Below are 16,615 nucleotides of genomic sequence, written 5' to 3'. Positions count from 1 at the left end.
AACCAAAAACTCTGGCTGGAGAATAAAAGGTGTATAACCACAAATTCTGTCAAGAAAGCCAGGAAAAGTAGGACTTATAACTACCGGTTATGAGGGTAGAGGCCCAAAAACATTCCGCTGGGGAATAACCCACTGGGAAGCACAAGACTTTTGACAAATAGTCAATTCGGGAATGATCCGAAAAGACAGACTGAATAAAGACACGTCCTAATGAGGATATAACTCAAATAGGAAAATCCATCCCAATATATGTGTTGGGAGGAAACGGAAGAAACCGTCATCCACGAGGATATATCTCAGTGGGGAACTGCAGAAGAAAAGACAAACATTTTCTGCTTATGGGGGTTGACTCTATATGGAGAGATTTATAACACCCGACATCTGCTTGGGGAGATCTGTAAAGAGATCTATATCACCATAGCAGGAGACACAACAAACAAAAGATATATGGCGAAAAATGCAACATGAATATCTGAATGTTTTATGAGTATGCATGAATATGCGTGATTTATGTTTGATGAATGCTGACAAAACAGACGATTCTAACACAAACAGGTTCAGGAACAACGTCCGGTATTATACTTCCAGGGGAACAACCAGCTGGAGAGCCAATCTGCGGAGATCTATGTGCTGTAAAGCAAAGATCTGCAAGTACTGCTGAAGAAGCAGAGGATCAGAGATATCAGGAAACAACCCAATCAGGGTACAGAAATTCACAACGGGCGAAACAGCCACCAAGACGAATCTGTAGAGGAACAAGAGAAGTCCCAAAGTATCGGCAGGGGATCCCAGTGTCGACTGAGGAACAAAAAGTGCATAAGCACAAACTGCTGTAGAAGCAAATCCACACAACTCCACCGGGGAACAACCTACTGAGGGAGAAGGAAATCATCCAAATAGAATTCAACTGCATAAGCAACTCTACTGGGGAAAACTGTCGGCTACTCTCTTGGGGATCAAACCACTGAGGGAGGACAGATCAAACAAGCTGATTCTGCAACGAACCACTCCACTTGGGGAGAATATACAGCAAACTGATCACAACAAGTAGATTCTGCAATATAAGCCACCCTACTGGGGATCACAAACAGTCAGGAAATAAATCCGTTCACTGGAGGCTAGAGCCATCATCCGACCATATCGGGGATTGAAGGAGTATTCAACTGGCGAAACTGCCACAACAAGCATTCTGCAGACGATGCTGAGGAAAAGATGATTGCAAAACTGGGATGTCAACCCAAACAACCACTGAGTAGGAAAATAAATCCTGCTCTGCTGGAGAGAATAACTCTGATGGAGAGATAGCAACAAATCCACAGACGACTTCGCCGGGGAAAGGGTAAAGTACCGGGTATCAAACCACTGACTTACCGAGTCTTCAAAAGAAAGCGATCATGCTGAGGAAACAGACAAATCCTGCTGGCACACTGCATGGGGAAAAGCGGTAACCTGGTGGGGATATTAATAACAGCTCTAACCGCGACTCCGAGGGGAGTATCAATCAATCAGTTATATCCATGGCTGCGCTGAGAAGACAAATAAAGTCTGGGGCATACGACCCACTGGAGAAAGTGACGGGGCACCAAGATGACAAACCATCAACCACCGAAACTTCTATAAGGAAAACACCCATGCTGGGAAGAACTGCTGCTGGAGAAAACGAAGTCTTCAACAACACTCTGCTTGCGATTATACTGGGGAACAACCCCAACAACAACTTTGTTTTGAGGAACAATCTCAACAAAGATCTGGAGAAAGAAGATACCACCAAACCAGGAATATGAACAAATGTCTTACCTGTTGGAAATCATGCCACCCTCGGGAGAGCACTGAGATATTTTTGAGTATCCTTTCAATCTTGTGAATGTTCACTTTGTTTAAAACAGAAATTTTGAAAAATTTGATTTGTTTAAAACAATGACATTTTATCAATTTAAAACATGCAAAACATTTGTTGAATTGAAACAAATACGAGTGCAAATAATTGGATAAAAAGCTCAAATTGATTTGATGGAATGGTAGCCTGCAAATGGCAAGACTCCATAGATCTGTACAAATTTGAAATCAGTGATATATATTGGAAGAGGGCTACATTGAACATAATGATCTTGCTCTACCAATTTGAATCTCGATGTATCCGAAGCTTCAGTTGACGACGAATCGAGAATCTTCTGACGAAATGACGGCTGATGAACAGAAAGTCTTGTCAGGATGCAGTTACTTGCCAAATCCCTAATTTTTGCCTAGATTGCCCCAGAGTGAGGTACTCAATCTAGCGGGATGCAAATTCTTTTTTTTTTTCAAGTCTCTAATTTTTGCCTGAATTACCCTTGCGGGTCCTCCACTGAGACGCTCATTTTTGCCTAAGCCGCCCTTTCGGGTTTTCAACTTAGCGAGCAATTCTGTTTTTTTCATTTGTTTTTTTATTTGCATATACTTTTTTTTCTAGGCAAAGTATCTTTTAACTGCATCTGAATTCACAGGACGAGTGAAATCCTCCCCATCCATTGTTGTAAGCATCAAAGCACCGCCTGAAAAGGCTCTCTTAACAACATATGGACCCTCGTAGTTTGGAGTCCACTTGCCCCTGGAATCGGGCGCGAAAGACAAAACTTTCTTGAGCACGAGGTCACCTTCTCGGAACACGCGAGGCTTGACCTTCTTATCGAATGCTTTCTTCATTCTCTGCTGATATAACTGACCATGACACATGGCAGTTAATCGCTTCTCTTCAATTAAATTCAATTGGTCATAACGACTCTGAATCCATTCAGCATCAGTCAACTAGGGACTTGAGGGTATAACCTTCTTTTTCCTTGGAAAAATTTTGAAAATTTTTTCCTGATTTTTTGATTTTTTTCTTATTTTTCACCCTCTTTTCATTTTTTTTTTTTTTTTTTTTTTTTTTTTTTTTTTTGTAATCCCCAGTTTGACTGTTTTGCTGATTCTCATGATACAGCTGAATGAGCTTCCTTTCGGTGCTCAAGAAGGCGGGTAATCTCATCAGGAATCCCCTTCAACATCATCTTCCTCTGCCTCAAATACAAGGAATTCAAGATTGGGAGATGGCATTGGATCATTATGTTCAATGGGTTTAGAAATCCCTGCATAATGATTCCGGATAATGAAAAGCTTTGAATTTTAAACAAGCAAATCAGTTATGCAGATGAAAAAGAAAATTGTTTTTGTTTTTCATGGTTTTTTGTGATCACTGATTTCATGCAAAAGCAAAAAGTGAAAACAAAGGAAAAACAAATGTTAAACAATGCATTAATTGAATGAAAACATCATTGTATTAAATGCTGCCAACAATGTCATCACTTCTCCTTTTGGCATGGGAGAAGGGTTTTAAACAAAATGAACAAATCATGCTGATTTATGAATGACCGTAGGAACATCCACAGCGACCCAATTGTGGCAGACACCACCAGGTATGATGAAATTGTTCAAGATCTTCTGCATCTTCTTCAAAGATAACAGCAACCTCTTCTTCTTCAGGTTGATCAGCATGGATGAATCCTCCACTCGCGAACGAACCTTGCTCATTAAGTGCCCCAGAACATCAGCCAATGCCAGCCCGGGATTGGTTAACCAGGAATAAATCCATCAACAGGAATAAATCCATCAACAGGAATAAATCCATTAAAAGCACTAAGGCTGGCAAAATCTCTCTGAATTCACAACTCTCTTGCTCAAAATGATCCATCAATCTGGCAGAGTTGGCTCTGGTATAATACCGGCAAGTGCGTCTTCAAAATAAATGAAGATCGCAGGGTCAGACCACAGGACGGGAGACCGGAACAAAACACCTGTTTATGCAAATGATGCATGAAGTGTTTATGCATATGCTTGTTTTTTATATCAAAGGAACCCGAGGGTTTTATTTGCAAACTTTGAAATCTTTAAGCATTTTGATCTTACATGAGAATATCTCATCAGATATATCAGGTGAAAAAATTTTCCCGGTTTTTTCATGTTTTGAAGATTTTTGCAAATAAACTCCTTTGAGTTCCTTGAAAATTTCTTTTTGATCTGATGATATGGATGCAGATGAATGCGTGAATGCATGAATGCAACAATCACACTCAAGGATCAAGCAAAGCACACCAAACAAAGGTCGTGGGAAAGCTCTATGTATCCCTAATATCAATCATCCATTTTGGTGGATTTAGGTTTTCACCTTATCGACACCCAAGTTCCATTGATATTAACGGTACATGAACCGGTTCTAACATTCTTAATATCAACCAGCCGCTTTGGTGGATCTTAGGTTTTACACCTGATCCGGGATCCATTGATATTAACAATGTTTGAACGACTCAACCACGAATCACGGGTTTGTTGCGAGTCACGAGCATGGAGTCTCGGTTAAGAACCACCCAAAGGGAGTGTACTAGGGTTTAAACCTGCCAGACATGTTCTATCAGAGGTTCCCATAATCATCGTTCCATCTTTCGAATATTATCGGAGGAACGAATACTCGTATTCCAAGAATATTCTCAAGAGAAACTCTTATGAGTGTAGTATCGCGTAACAATCGTATCAGAACTGACATCTGAACGACCTCCGCACTACGGTCCTAAAAATAGGCCAAGATGAGTTTGGTAAACTAAGGTCCTTGGCTTCTGCGGAACATGATTGAAAGAATAATGCCTATCCACAAATAACTTGTGTGACATTATTAGTTCAACATGACCTCCACCAAGTGAATGGACTCGCAAGTCAACTGGCTAAGGAATACTCCACACCAGTCGACAAGACTATGCCATTCTCCTATCCTAGAGAGCACTCGAGTTCGGGTACAGAACTCATCTCACAGATCACCAAAGCAAACAGCAATGTATATCAAGCAATTCACACATTACAATCAATACAGTGATCCCAAATTGTACAAAAATATGCCAGATAAAGAATAACAATATAGCACAACAAGGGTGAAAAGTAGGCAATACCAACCAGAGATTCTGGGTTCGATCCCCAGCAGAGTCGCCACTTTTCTGTGACGGTGTATTCGTCGCTATATGATCTATCGATTAAATCATAAGCTAAGAGATACATTGAAATTTCGAGTCGCCACCGCACTTTTATTTATCCAAAGGACTGGCTAAAAAGCGAACAAAAGCCTAAGAAGTTTTACACGTAGAAAACTAATAAAAAGATCAGAGATTCTGGGTAAGGGGTAAATTACGCAATGGGAAGGTGTTAGGCACCCACTACGTCCTAGGTACTCCTAGGGAGCCCTTTTCACACTTGTTATGCAAAAATTATTATTTGTTATGACATAAAGATTGTGCAAACATGATTGGGATGGTGAGAAAAGAATGTACATTTTATTGGGTTATTGGGTTTTATTTATTTTTGTGTTCGAACGGATGAACCCGCTGCCTACGTACCTTCCATCAAAGGTAAGGATCAAAACGCCGTAGTTCGGCTAAAAGATTTCCAAAAGTTGGTGGATTCAGTTTTAAGCACAAGCACTGAGGCTTTTCATTATCAATGGGAGAACACTCGACCAAGAACAACATCCACCATGTGAGGATAGCTTCGACACACTAGAGGGGTTAGCCCTGTTTGAAGTACGGAAGTCTTACTGTCGACTCACTAAGGATAGGCAAGATTTACATCAACCACAATGATAATTGAAACCTATGGCTAATGCATGAAAAGATTAATGGGCAAAGCCAAAACAAGTGAATGAGTGAAGTTAATTGATTGTGATTATGAAAGTGAAGTCCAAGTATGATTAAGATTGATTCAAAAGAAGTATTATGAAATGAAGTTTGAAAAAAGTCAAGGACTTGAGTCCAGGTTTTTAGTTAGAAAACATGAAGATGTTTGCACAACACTTATGTCAAGTTTGAAAGATAAAGTGTGAAAAGGTTTAGGACATAATGAATGATGAATGGATGGAGATGGGATTGTAAAACTTCTTAGAAGGTTCACCTCTTGAAATCATATAGCAGATGATTCAAGTGTGTCCTTTGGAATGCAATGGATAATAATAAACAAACAAAGAAAGCAAAAAGCGGATATCGGATGCCAATCAATGGTCTTATACCAATCTCCTAAAACAAAACGGGATATCAAATGCCACTCAATGGACTTACACTAATCTCCACAGGCAAAGAAATAAAAGGCGGATACCGGATACCAATAGATGGATTTACACCAGTCTCCTAAAACAGAATGGGATATCAGATGCCACTCAATGGTCTTACACTAATCTCCACAGAAGAAAACAAGAAATGAGATATGAAAGTCAACTGCCAATCTGTCTGGACTTAGGTTAACTCCACAGATATGCTCATAGGAAATCCAATGCCACATTGCAGGGACTTATAATGGATCCTCACATACAAGAACAAAAGCAACAATATGATCACAGGAATGCAAATGCCAACTTACAGGGACTTATAATTGCAACCTCTCACACAAACAGATAAAACAAACTATGATCACAGGAAAGCAGATGCCAACTTACAGGGACTTATAACTGCAACCTCACATACAAAACCAAACAGATCAAATTATGATCACAGGATAACAGATGCCAACTTACAGGGACTTATAACTGTAACCTCACATACAAATCAAACAGATCAAATTATGATCACAGGATAACAGATGCCAACTTACAGGGACTTATAACTGTAACCTCACATACAAATCAAACAGATCAAATTATGATCACAGGATAACAGATGCCAACTTACAGGGACTTATAACTGTAACCTCACATACAAACAAAGCAACAGAAGATATGAGTGACCAATGAGGTCTTACACTCTAATCCTTCCATATCACAGGAGCAATGGCCAAAAGAGATGGACTTACAATTGTCCTTAATGGGTAAACAACAATGATAGCATCACAAAAGCAAATGAGATGAACATGCATTAATGGCGATTGATGATGATGATAAATGCATAACATATAAGCAAACAAGTGCATATGAAGCAATCAAACAATCAATGAATATCAAACAGCACACTCTATAGCCAAACAATGGGGGCTCACACAAGAGGGTTTGACTTTAAAAGTCCACTGTAATGGGTGAAGGTTGCTCTTAACCTGGCCATTGAGGGGCTCAGGTGAAGCAGATGAATAGGAAATGAGGGGTGTGCCTCATTGCTTCAATCTCATATCAGAGAGAGCATCAAAGAAAGTGTGGGAGTTCAGAAAGTAGGAACTCTCTCCACATTATTGACTCGATTAGATCTTGGGTATTTATCTCAATGCTTCAACCATGTAATGGGGGCAAAGAGAGGACACACTGAATAGTGGGGGATAGATTGCTTATCCCTACCTTCCACCAATTGCCTTACTTGAAGGACTTTTCCTGCTTAGGACAAATATAAACAAACACAGGCATTGCCTCTTAAGGAGGACTTCAGACAGTTTGCCCGGTCAAATAACAGACCGGGTCTCCAGACTACATGAAGAAGAAGTAATTATACCTCAAAGCAAATGCTAAAAAGCAAAGCAAGCAAGCAAGTTCAAAGAACTTAAGCGACTAAAGTACCTGAAAAAGTCAAACTAATTAGTAAACAGATCAACAGTCAAAATCAAAAGGAAATAACCAAAAGTCAACCACAGAGGGACCAATTGTGCAAGGCACAAAGACTCAAGCATATGAGTCACCTACAAAACAAAGGTTAGCACATTAAACAATCAAACCAAAACACATTAGAATGATCCTCAAGGCATTGGTGCTTAACCTGAAACAGATGAACTCAACATAAGCTTAGAAGACCACTAGGACTAGCCTAGGGTCAAAGATGAAAGAAAAAGTCAAGGCAGCAAGGAAAAGTCAACCCAAACCAAGTCTAAACATTCAAGAAGCATTCTCAATTGGATTCATAGTAAAATCATGCATCAATGTCATTTCATATGCAAAAGGATGCAAAGCATGGCAAGAGAAGCATACAAAAGTCAACAGCAAAGACTTCATTCAAAAGTCAACTCAAACAATCTCAAAAATTATGAAATAAATCACACCCAATCCTAACATCTAACATAGCAAGCATGTAAAATTTCATGGCATTTGGATGAGAGGAAGGCAGTCAAGTAAAATCATGAAGTCAAATCAAATTTAAGTAAGCATGGTGAAAGTCAACAAGCATGGGTCAACTTCAAAAAATCATATCAATTTGAAAACAGAAGAGAAATGAATGAGATTAACACCAATGCAAAGCTTGAGATGTCTAGTTATCACATATGAATTTTCAAGGTCATACAATAAGATTTGAGAATTTCACAAAAGATTTGGCAAGGCATAGCACAAAAAGTCAACAAATGACCAAGTATGGAAGAAAATTCTCAATCAAATGGAAAACAGCAAGATTAATTCCAAGAAAAATCATACATAAACTAGACATGTGAGAGATCATTCATGCAAAGTTTCAAGTGATTTGGATAAGAGGAAGTATGTGAACAAAAATTGGGAAAATACATGATCATGGCAAAGCACCAAATGTAACACATAACTTCAGAAAATCATAACTCTCAATCCACAAATGATAAATGCACAAACTTTAGATGGAAATGAAGGTCAATGTGTCTAGTTTCGCCACAAAAAATTTCAAGCTCATTGGATACAACATGAGTATTTCACAAAAGGAATGGCTCAATGTGTCATTTATGCACACATGTGAAGAAAATAATTATCATTTAAAATCCAGCCACTGAAAAATTAATTAAAATTCACCATAAAATAGTAGACTCAATTGTGATCATGATGGAAAAAATTTCATAATTTTTGGATGAAATTTGAATTAAAAAAGAATTGTTTAAGTTGAGTGAAATAATGGATGCAATATGAACAAAAGGCATGGCAAATGGGGTCAACATGGTCAACGCAGTGGCAGTCTTGTAATTCGGAGTTCACTAATTAAAACTCTGCGTTTTGGCAAGGCAAAACGAAATGTTTTGATTGGCTCTCAGCCAATAAAACAGTAACCAGCCAATCCATTTCAAATTTTCTGGTTTTCCAAAACCCTAAGGTTGAAGCATGGCAAAGGCATTTTCAGGCAACCACAGCAACACCAAAATTCGACCAGCAACAACATCATAGCATAAATATGGACAAAGCATTTGGTTTAAACAACAGCAGCAAGGTTTATGCATCAATTTCAAGGTGTCTTCAAGCAATCATCAACAACATCAAACAACATGATTCAACCAAGCATACAACCTCATGCATTATCAACCAACAACAGCATAAGCATATTCATGAGATTTTCTTGGCATATTCATGAGGTTCAAAACAACAGCACACATTCATGTTCTTCATGCAAGCATCAACATGAAATAAATTTCGAACAACCATCGCAACAGCATAGCATTGACAAATCACATGAGCACGACTCATGCACCAACAGACCAACAGCAAGAAAAAATTACTGGACAGTTGAGGTTTAACAGCAGCAGGGTTCATCAATAGCAGCAGTATTCATTCCTCATCATGTTCATCATTTAAATCAAGCAAAACAAACAACAGCACATAGCAGCATAGCATTTGGCAATGTGTAGCAGCAGGCAATCAACAGCATACAGCACAATCAAATGGCTTTTTAGGACAATGTTCATAAGGCTCAAAACAGCAGGGCAAGCTTCATCATTCAACTTCATCATCATGAACAACAAACATAAACCAACATCAAAAGTCAAACATGGCCATGACATTCTATCCCCATGCAACATTTGGGAACAACTAAACAGCAACAAACATGGGATTTTTCTGGTGCAGGGTAATGTTTTGGAAACAGCAGCATGATATCATCATCATGTAACCAAACGAAATAAACAACAGCAATGGTATCAACAACATGTAACATCATGATTCGACCAAACCACACATAACAGTCACAAACCAATGGATTTCTAACAGCAACCAACATGCATCTTCATGAAATCATCAAAATAAAATCCGACAGCATTCCACATACAGCATGGCAAATTGCAATTATGCAACACCAAACACAATAAACCAAACACGCATCACATGAATTTCTGGATAGAGCCAAGGTTTAAACAAACAGCAACATGGTTCAGCAATAGCAGCATGGCAACTCATGTTCATCATTAACATGTAATCATCAAGAACAATAGCAAGCAAGCAGCATGGTGTTCAACATGATATCCATCAACACGAAATCATTTAGCATGGTAAACAACAAGGTTCATGCAACTACTATCATCACCTAAACTCAACCAACAACAAAACACTTAATCATGGGAAAAAAACTGGGCAGGGTAGATTCAACATGAACAGCATACAATCAAAATCTTCATGCAACTTGGATTTTCGAAATGTGCAGAAATCCAAATTAAACATACCAACAACATCATTAAGCATCAGGCAACACTAATATGGTTCCAATTTTCTCTAACTCATCATAACCAAGCCAAAGCGATGGAAAATGCAATTGCTCTAAAAAATGGAAACCAAGATTTCAGACAGCATAGTTCACCATTTTGAGCAAACTAACACTCATTGGAATCAGCATACAACAAACTATCTAACACATATCATGTCATGGTAAAAGGAGGAAGTCGAATTACTTACTTGTTTTTGAAGACAATGTGAAACAGGGTTGTGTTGAGTGATTCAGAGCAAAACAGATGACCACACAGCTACTAAATGATGGATGATGGAACTTTTTCACCTTAAGAATACCTGGAACTCTTCACAGCTCGAAATGCCATTAATGGTTCTCGAAGGAAACAGAGCAAAAAGCCATGCTACAGTTGAGGTTTGGTGGTTCAAAGGGGCTCCAAAGATGGTCCAGATGAAGGAATGATGAAGAAGGGCTCGAGGGTTTTGGTTGTTTTGAGCAGAAAATCTCAATATGCAAAAATTGCAAGAAGGAGAAAAGGGAGCTTTTTGATCGTGGCTGCTGTAGCTTCTAGGGTTTGAATGAGCCAGAAAAATGCTTATAAGGGTCTGTTTACCATCCTTAATCCATGTTGTAAGCTAGTTTAGTGTTAATGCCCTCATTTGCAAAGTTGCTAATTTTGGACAAAGTGGAAAATGGGGGGTGGTATGGTACACGAGTGGGCTTGCAATCAGTCTGCTAGCAGACCAAAATTCTGCTGCTTGTTGTTGCTTTTGACTGCTGTACTTGCCTTGTCCAAATGAAGTCATTTTGCACATTTTCAAGTTTTTGCATTTTGGTCCAAAGTGATAGCATAATGGTGGTATGATTATGATTTTAGGCTTGGAACAAATCATAAATGATATATGGAACATTTCCCAATTGGCCAAATCAAGAAAAAGTCAAAGAATCAAAAAGTCAAAGTTTGGTCAAACTTTGAATTTAAATGGAAAGGTCCAAAAAATGCCATTTTGAATGGTAAGGTTTTAGGTCATGAAATTTATATTTTTGGAAAGAGGATGAAAAATGTGGTTTGTAGGAAAAAACCCCACCAAATTTGGCCTTATGGTTTGAGAGATATGGCTTGTTGAAGTTCAAAAATTGGTGAAAATGATTTGATCATATCTTGACAACCACACATGGGATTTGGGTGTTCTTGGACTTTTTGAAAATGGGAAGACAAGATCTTCAACTTTCATGTTGGGAAAAAATTCATTTGGAGCTTGTATCATGATGTAAGTTGAGGATCAAGAAGTTTCCATTTTTGGCAGTTGAAATTACAGGTCCACTTTCTATTTCTGGAAAATTTCTGATTCTACTTGATTTTCTTCCATGATGAGGTTGAACATGATAGATGAGGCTTATACAAGCATGAATGAACTCCTTCAGATCAATTCTATCCATCAAATCTCTGATTAAATCAACAGTTGACCAAGTTTGACTTTTTCTAGGGTTTTGGATGACTGAAGCATTTCTGATGAATTCCAAACCCTAATTCCTTGAGAACTTGACTTCAAATGATGTCTCAAGTTGTATGAGCTCTTGATTATTGATCATGGTGCCTAAATTCTGCAAGAATGGCCACCATCCATTGCTTTGACTGATCAATGACTGACTTTGACCTAATTGCTGATGATTGCTTCAACTGCAAGCAACAAGGTTAGACTGACAATATTTTTGTACTTTTTGAATGATAAACATATGAAAGCAAAGATATACAAATGCAAAGTATGCTTGGTGATCAAGAAACAACCCACAAGGCAATCTACCCACTAGGAGGGGACAAAGGCATGCAATGATCCTTGAGGTTATGATGTGAATGATATGGGCCATGAGGGATCTTAGGGCCCAAAATTGGGGTCTTACAGGTGCGTTGATACTTACAACTATGGATGGGGAGGATTTCACTCGTCCTGTGAATTCAGATGTAGTCAAGATATACTTCGCCTAAAATAAAAATAGAATAACTTGCTAAGTTGAAAACCCGAAAGGGCGACTTAGGCAAAAATGAGCGTCTCGATGGATCGAAAACCCGAAAGGGCGATCCAGGCAAAAGTTAGAGACATGAAAAAAAATGAATATATATCCCTCTAGATTGAATACCTCACCCTGGGGCAATCTAGGCAAAAATTAGGGATTTGGCAAGTAACTGCATCTTGACAAGACTTTGTTCTACAGCTGTCATCTGTAAAAAATTCTCGCTCAGTCATCGTCAACTGAAGCTTCAGATACATTGGATTCAGAGTTGGTGGAGAAATGGTCATTATGTTCAATGTAGCCTTTTTCCAATATATATCACCAATTTCAAATTTGTAAAGATCCATGGAGTCTCGCCATTTGCGGACTACCATTCCATCAAATAAATTTGAGCCTTTATCCAATTCTTTGCACTCTTATTTGTTTCTTCTCAACAAATGTTTGCATGTTTTTAATTTCTAAATATCATGTTTTAAACAAATAAAGTTTTATAAACTGTTTTAAACAAAGTGAACCTTCACAATGACTGAAAGGATAAATAGAATGTCTTCAGTGCTCTCCCAAGGATAGTATGACCTCCAAAAGGGTAAGACATTTGTTCATATTCCTAGCATATTTGTATCCTTTTCATCATCTTTCAGGTTTGTCTCCTCAGTGAGTGCAGAGAAGGGTGATACACCACCAAATTCCCCAGAGAGTCTGGAGTTTCGGTATTGGTCTTCTAACATCCTCAGATCCTCAGTGAGTCTGAGTCTAGCATCTGTGTTATCAATAATATGGTTGTCATCCCTTGTGTGAACTGACCTAAAATCCCTTATAAATTGATAAAAGATTGATATGCTATCCCTTCTAGGAAGTTGGTCTTCCCCCATTGTGATTGGAAATCTCCCGCAGGATGAGCAGGAATTCCCAGCATGAGCGGAAATTCTCAGCAGATTTAGCTTGCAGTTTTCCCTAGCAAGTTTGCTTACCACTCATTCTCAGTAGAGTTGCTCATATTAGACTTCCCCTAGTTGGTTCGCCAACAAATTATCTCCAGCATAATCGCCTACAGATTTATCCCCAAGGTGATCGCCAGCAGTCTTTCCCCAGTGGAGTTGCCTGATCAGAGCATGATATATTTGAGCTGGTGTTGAAGATGTTTATTTCCTTCCCCAGTGGAGCAGTGGTTCTCTCTCTCCCTAGCAGAGATGTTTCTCCAGCAGATATAAGGAAATTTATTGATTATTGAAACTTCTGTTTGGTGGTTGTTCCCCACAGAGTTTCATATCTTTCCTTGATAAGTTCCCTAGTAGAGTTTCTTCTACGATGGATCTTATCCCTGTTGAGTCCCCGATAGAGTTTCCTCTGCCTCAGGTCTTTTGTCTGTTCAACAGCAAATCCTTGGCAATGGCTCTGTAGTTTCCCCAGCTAAGACGTTACCTGATCCTAGTTTGGCGTTGGAACTTCGAGGAGGATGTGTTGTTTCCTTCCCCAGCAGAGTAATTTTGTTTCTTTGTCTCCGCAACAGAGATGTTCCTTCAATGGTTAGAAGTGAATGTTTGATTGATGTGTGTTCTCTTTGGTGGTTGTTCCCCACAAAATTCCACATCACCGCCTGATAAGATCCCCAGTAGAGTTCTTCTATGACTGATCTTATCCACATCTCTTCATACTATTGGAAGATCCCCAGCGTTTGGTAGTTGTGACCTTTGCTTATCCCCCAATAGCGGTCCTGCTTGTTCCCCAACAGCAGTCTTTGTCCTCGTCAGTGACTCTGTTTGAACCTCAGCGGTGATTGGTGTTTCCCGGTATTTGATGCTCCCCACCAGATTGGATTTTCTCCTGTGGGCCTAGCTTTTTCTCTTTTTGAGATGTTGTACTGGATGTCTGTCCATTGACCCTTGGACCTGTTTGTGTTAGATATGTCTGTTTGTCAGCATTAATCATACATAAACCATGCATAATTGCATAATCATAGCATTCAGATATCCATGTTGCATTCTTTGCCATATATCTTTGTTTGTTATCTCCTGCTAGTTGGTGAAATGTTCTTCCCCAAGCAGATGTTTGTGTCTGATCTCTCCATTTAGAGTCAGCCCCATAGGCAGAAAGTGTCTATCTTTCCTTCTATACTCCCCACTGAATTATGCCCTCGTGGATGGTTATTATTTCAGTTTCCTCCCTAAATATGTATAGGGATGGAATTACTCCCCTGAGTTATATCCTCATCGGGTTGAGTCTTGTTTCATAGTGTCTCTCTAGTTTATTCCTAGATTGACTCCTTTCTTGTTATTTTCCCCTGCAGTTCCCTGTGGTTCAGGTGATCAATTACTCAATAAACAGTAATTGTTCATTCTCTCCCCAACGGATATTTCTGTGGCCGTCTACCCAGTAACCGGTAGTTGTAAGTCCTATTTTTGTGGTTTTCTACCCAGTAACCGGTAGTTGTAAACCCCATTTTATCCCCTTGCAGAGTTAATCCTTGATTTTGTTCATTCTAACCGATGAAGGGTACTCTCATCTCTGGTTTTCTACCCAGTACCTGGTAGATGTAATCCCCTCTTCGTTGGTTATCTTTATCCAATATTCGGTATTGATATTCCTTCATTCTTGAGTATACCACCCAGTAACCGGTGATATATCTCTTGGATAATTGCTATGATCAAGCAATTTATCCCCAGCGAGTCATATTTCATTTACCCTTGTTTGGTAATGATTGTTTCTCCCCTTGATTGGTCATCATTTTATACCTAGTATCTGGTATCCCGATGTCCTTTCTTTTTTCAGTCGATTTATCCTTCATTAACACAGTAACCGGTTGTGGATAATCTTCCATGCGAGTATGTTATCTACGTTCTGACGGTAATAGATAATATATCTCATGCGCTCTTCAGTCGAAGTCTTTTTCTTCCCCATTCGAGTCAGATTCGTATTTCCTTGTGGAATCGAATGTTCATCCTATGATCGAGTTTGCTTTTTCAGCCCTCCTTTCGGATGATGAGTGTCTTGGAAATATTCCCAAATTCACGCTTGGTCAGTCACCTATTATATGCCCAGTAACCGGTATCCCTGGTGTTCCTTCCTTTCTGCTCCCTATTATGACTTTTTGTCCCTTATGGAGTCAAATTTCCCTGAGTTGAAATATACCTTTTTAGGTCTTCTACAGATGTTTGGGCGATTGATATCTCTCACCCTTATACCGGTCTTAGATATTCTTTCTCCCTGAGCGTGTTGTTCCTTCACCCTTATACAGGTGTTCTGAATCACATGTCTCTTTGAGCTTATTACCCAGTAACCAGTAATACCTCATTTGTTGCTTCCTCAGCTGAGTCCTTTGTGGACATCCCCACCTGAGTCCGGATTTTTATCCGAAGTATCCTTTGTGGATAGTCTCGCTGTATTGGCATATTCCCCAATACATGCACCTTCGCGTCAGCTTGAGTCTTTTCATTGATTTATTTTCATGGAATCCCTTCGTGACTCCCAGCAAGTTTCAAGTCGTGACCTGCTCACGCATTTTATTCTCTTTATTCCCCCCAGAGTCTCTGTCTCCCTAGTGAGTGTATTACTCCTTTGGACTTTCAGTTTCTCCTGATTTATTTTTCTTTGTGGACACATATCCCCACAGAGTATTTCATTTTTTTTGCATACATACACTTGCATCATGAGGTCTCTTAGGGACCAAAATTCGTCTCTTTGTTATTATTTAAGCCCATTCTACCTCATCGAGACGAAGATTTTAACCTTCATATCTCCGGCTAGAATGACCTTAAATAGGGGCATCTGTAAGACCCTAATTTTGACCCTAATATCCCTCATGGCATCATATCATTGCTCATTACATTTTCCTCAAGGATCATAGCATCTTGGCTCCTTAACCCTAGGGTTAGGACTTGTGTGAGTTGGTTTGAGACCACCAAGCATGCTTGAATTTTATATTATTGCTTTTCTTATTTTTTTTACTAACCAAAAGCACAAAAATATGTCACTAACTTTGTTTGTTTTGAAGCTTAAGCAATCATGTGATCCAAGGCTCCTAAGAGGCCCATACGCTCAATGAAGTGGCCAGATGAAGATGAAAGCAAGCATGACAATGGTTCAAAAAGCTCTCAATCATCATATATGCCTCCCAAGTATCTTAATTTGTCAATTTTATCAAGATAAACCAAGGGGCTTGAGGATTGATTCCCAAGGAAACCCTAATACAACTGTGCATTGATTGTGCCTTACTCATGAAGCAACCTCAACCTATGATCAAATTCAATCAAGGGAAGTTATTT

Source organism: Lathyrus oleraceus, chromosome 3, assembly GCF_024323335.1.
Source record: "Lathyrus oleraceus cultivar Zhongwan6 chromosome 3, CAAS_Psat_ZW6_1.0, whole genome shotgun sequence".
In the NCBI taxonomy this organism is placed as follows: Eukaryota; Viridiplantae; Streptophyta; class Magnoliopsida; order Fabales; family Fabaceae; genus Lathyrus; species Lathyrus oleraceus.
The sequence above is the reverse complement of the archived record's forward strand: the minus strand, read 5'-3'. Positions refer to the sequence as shown.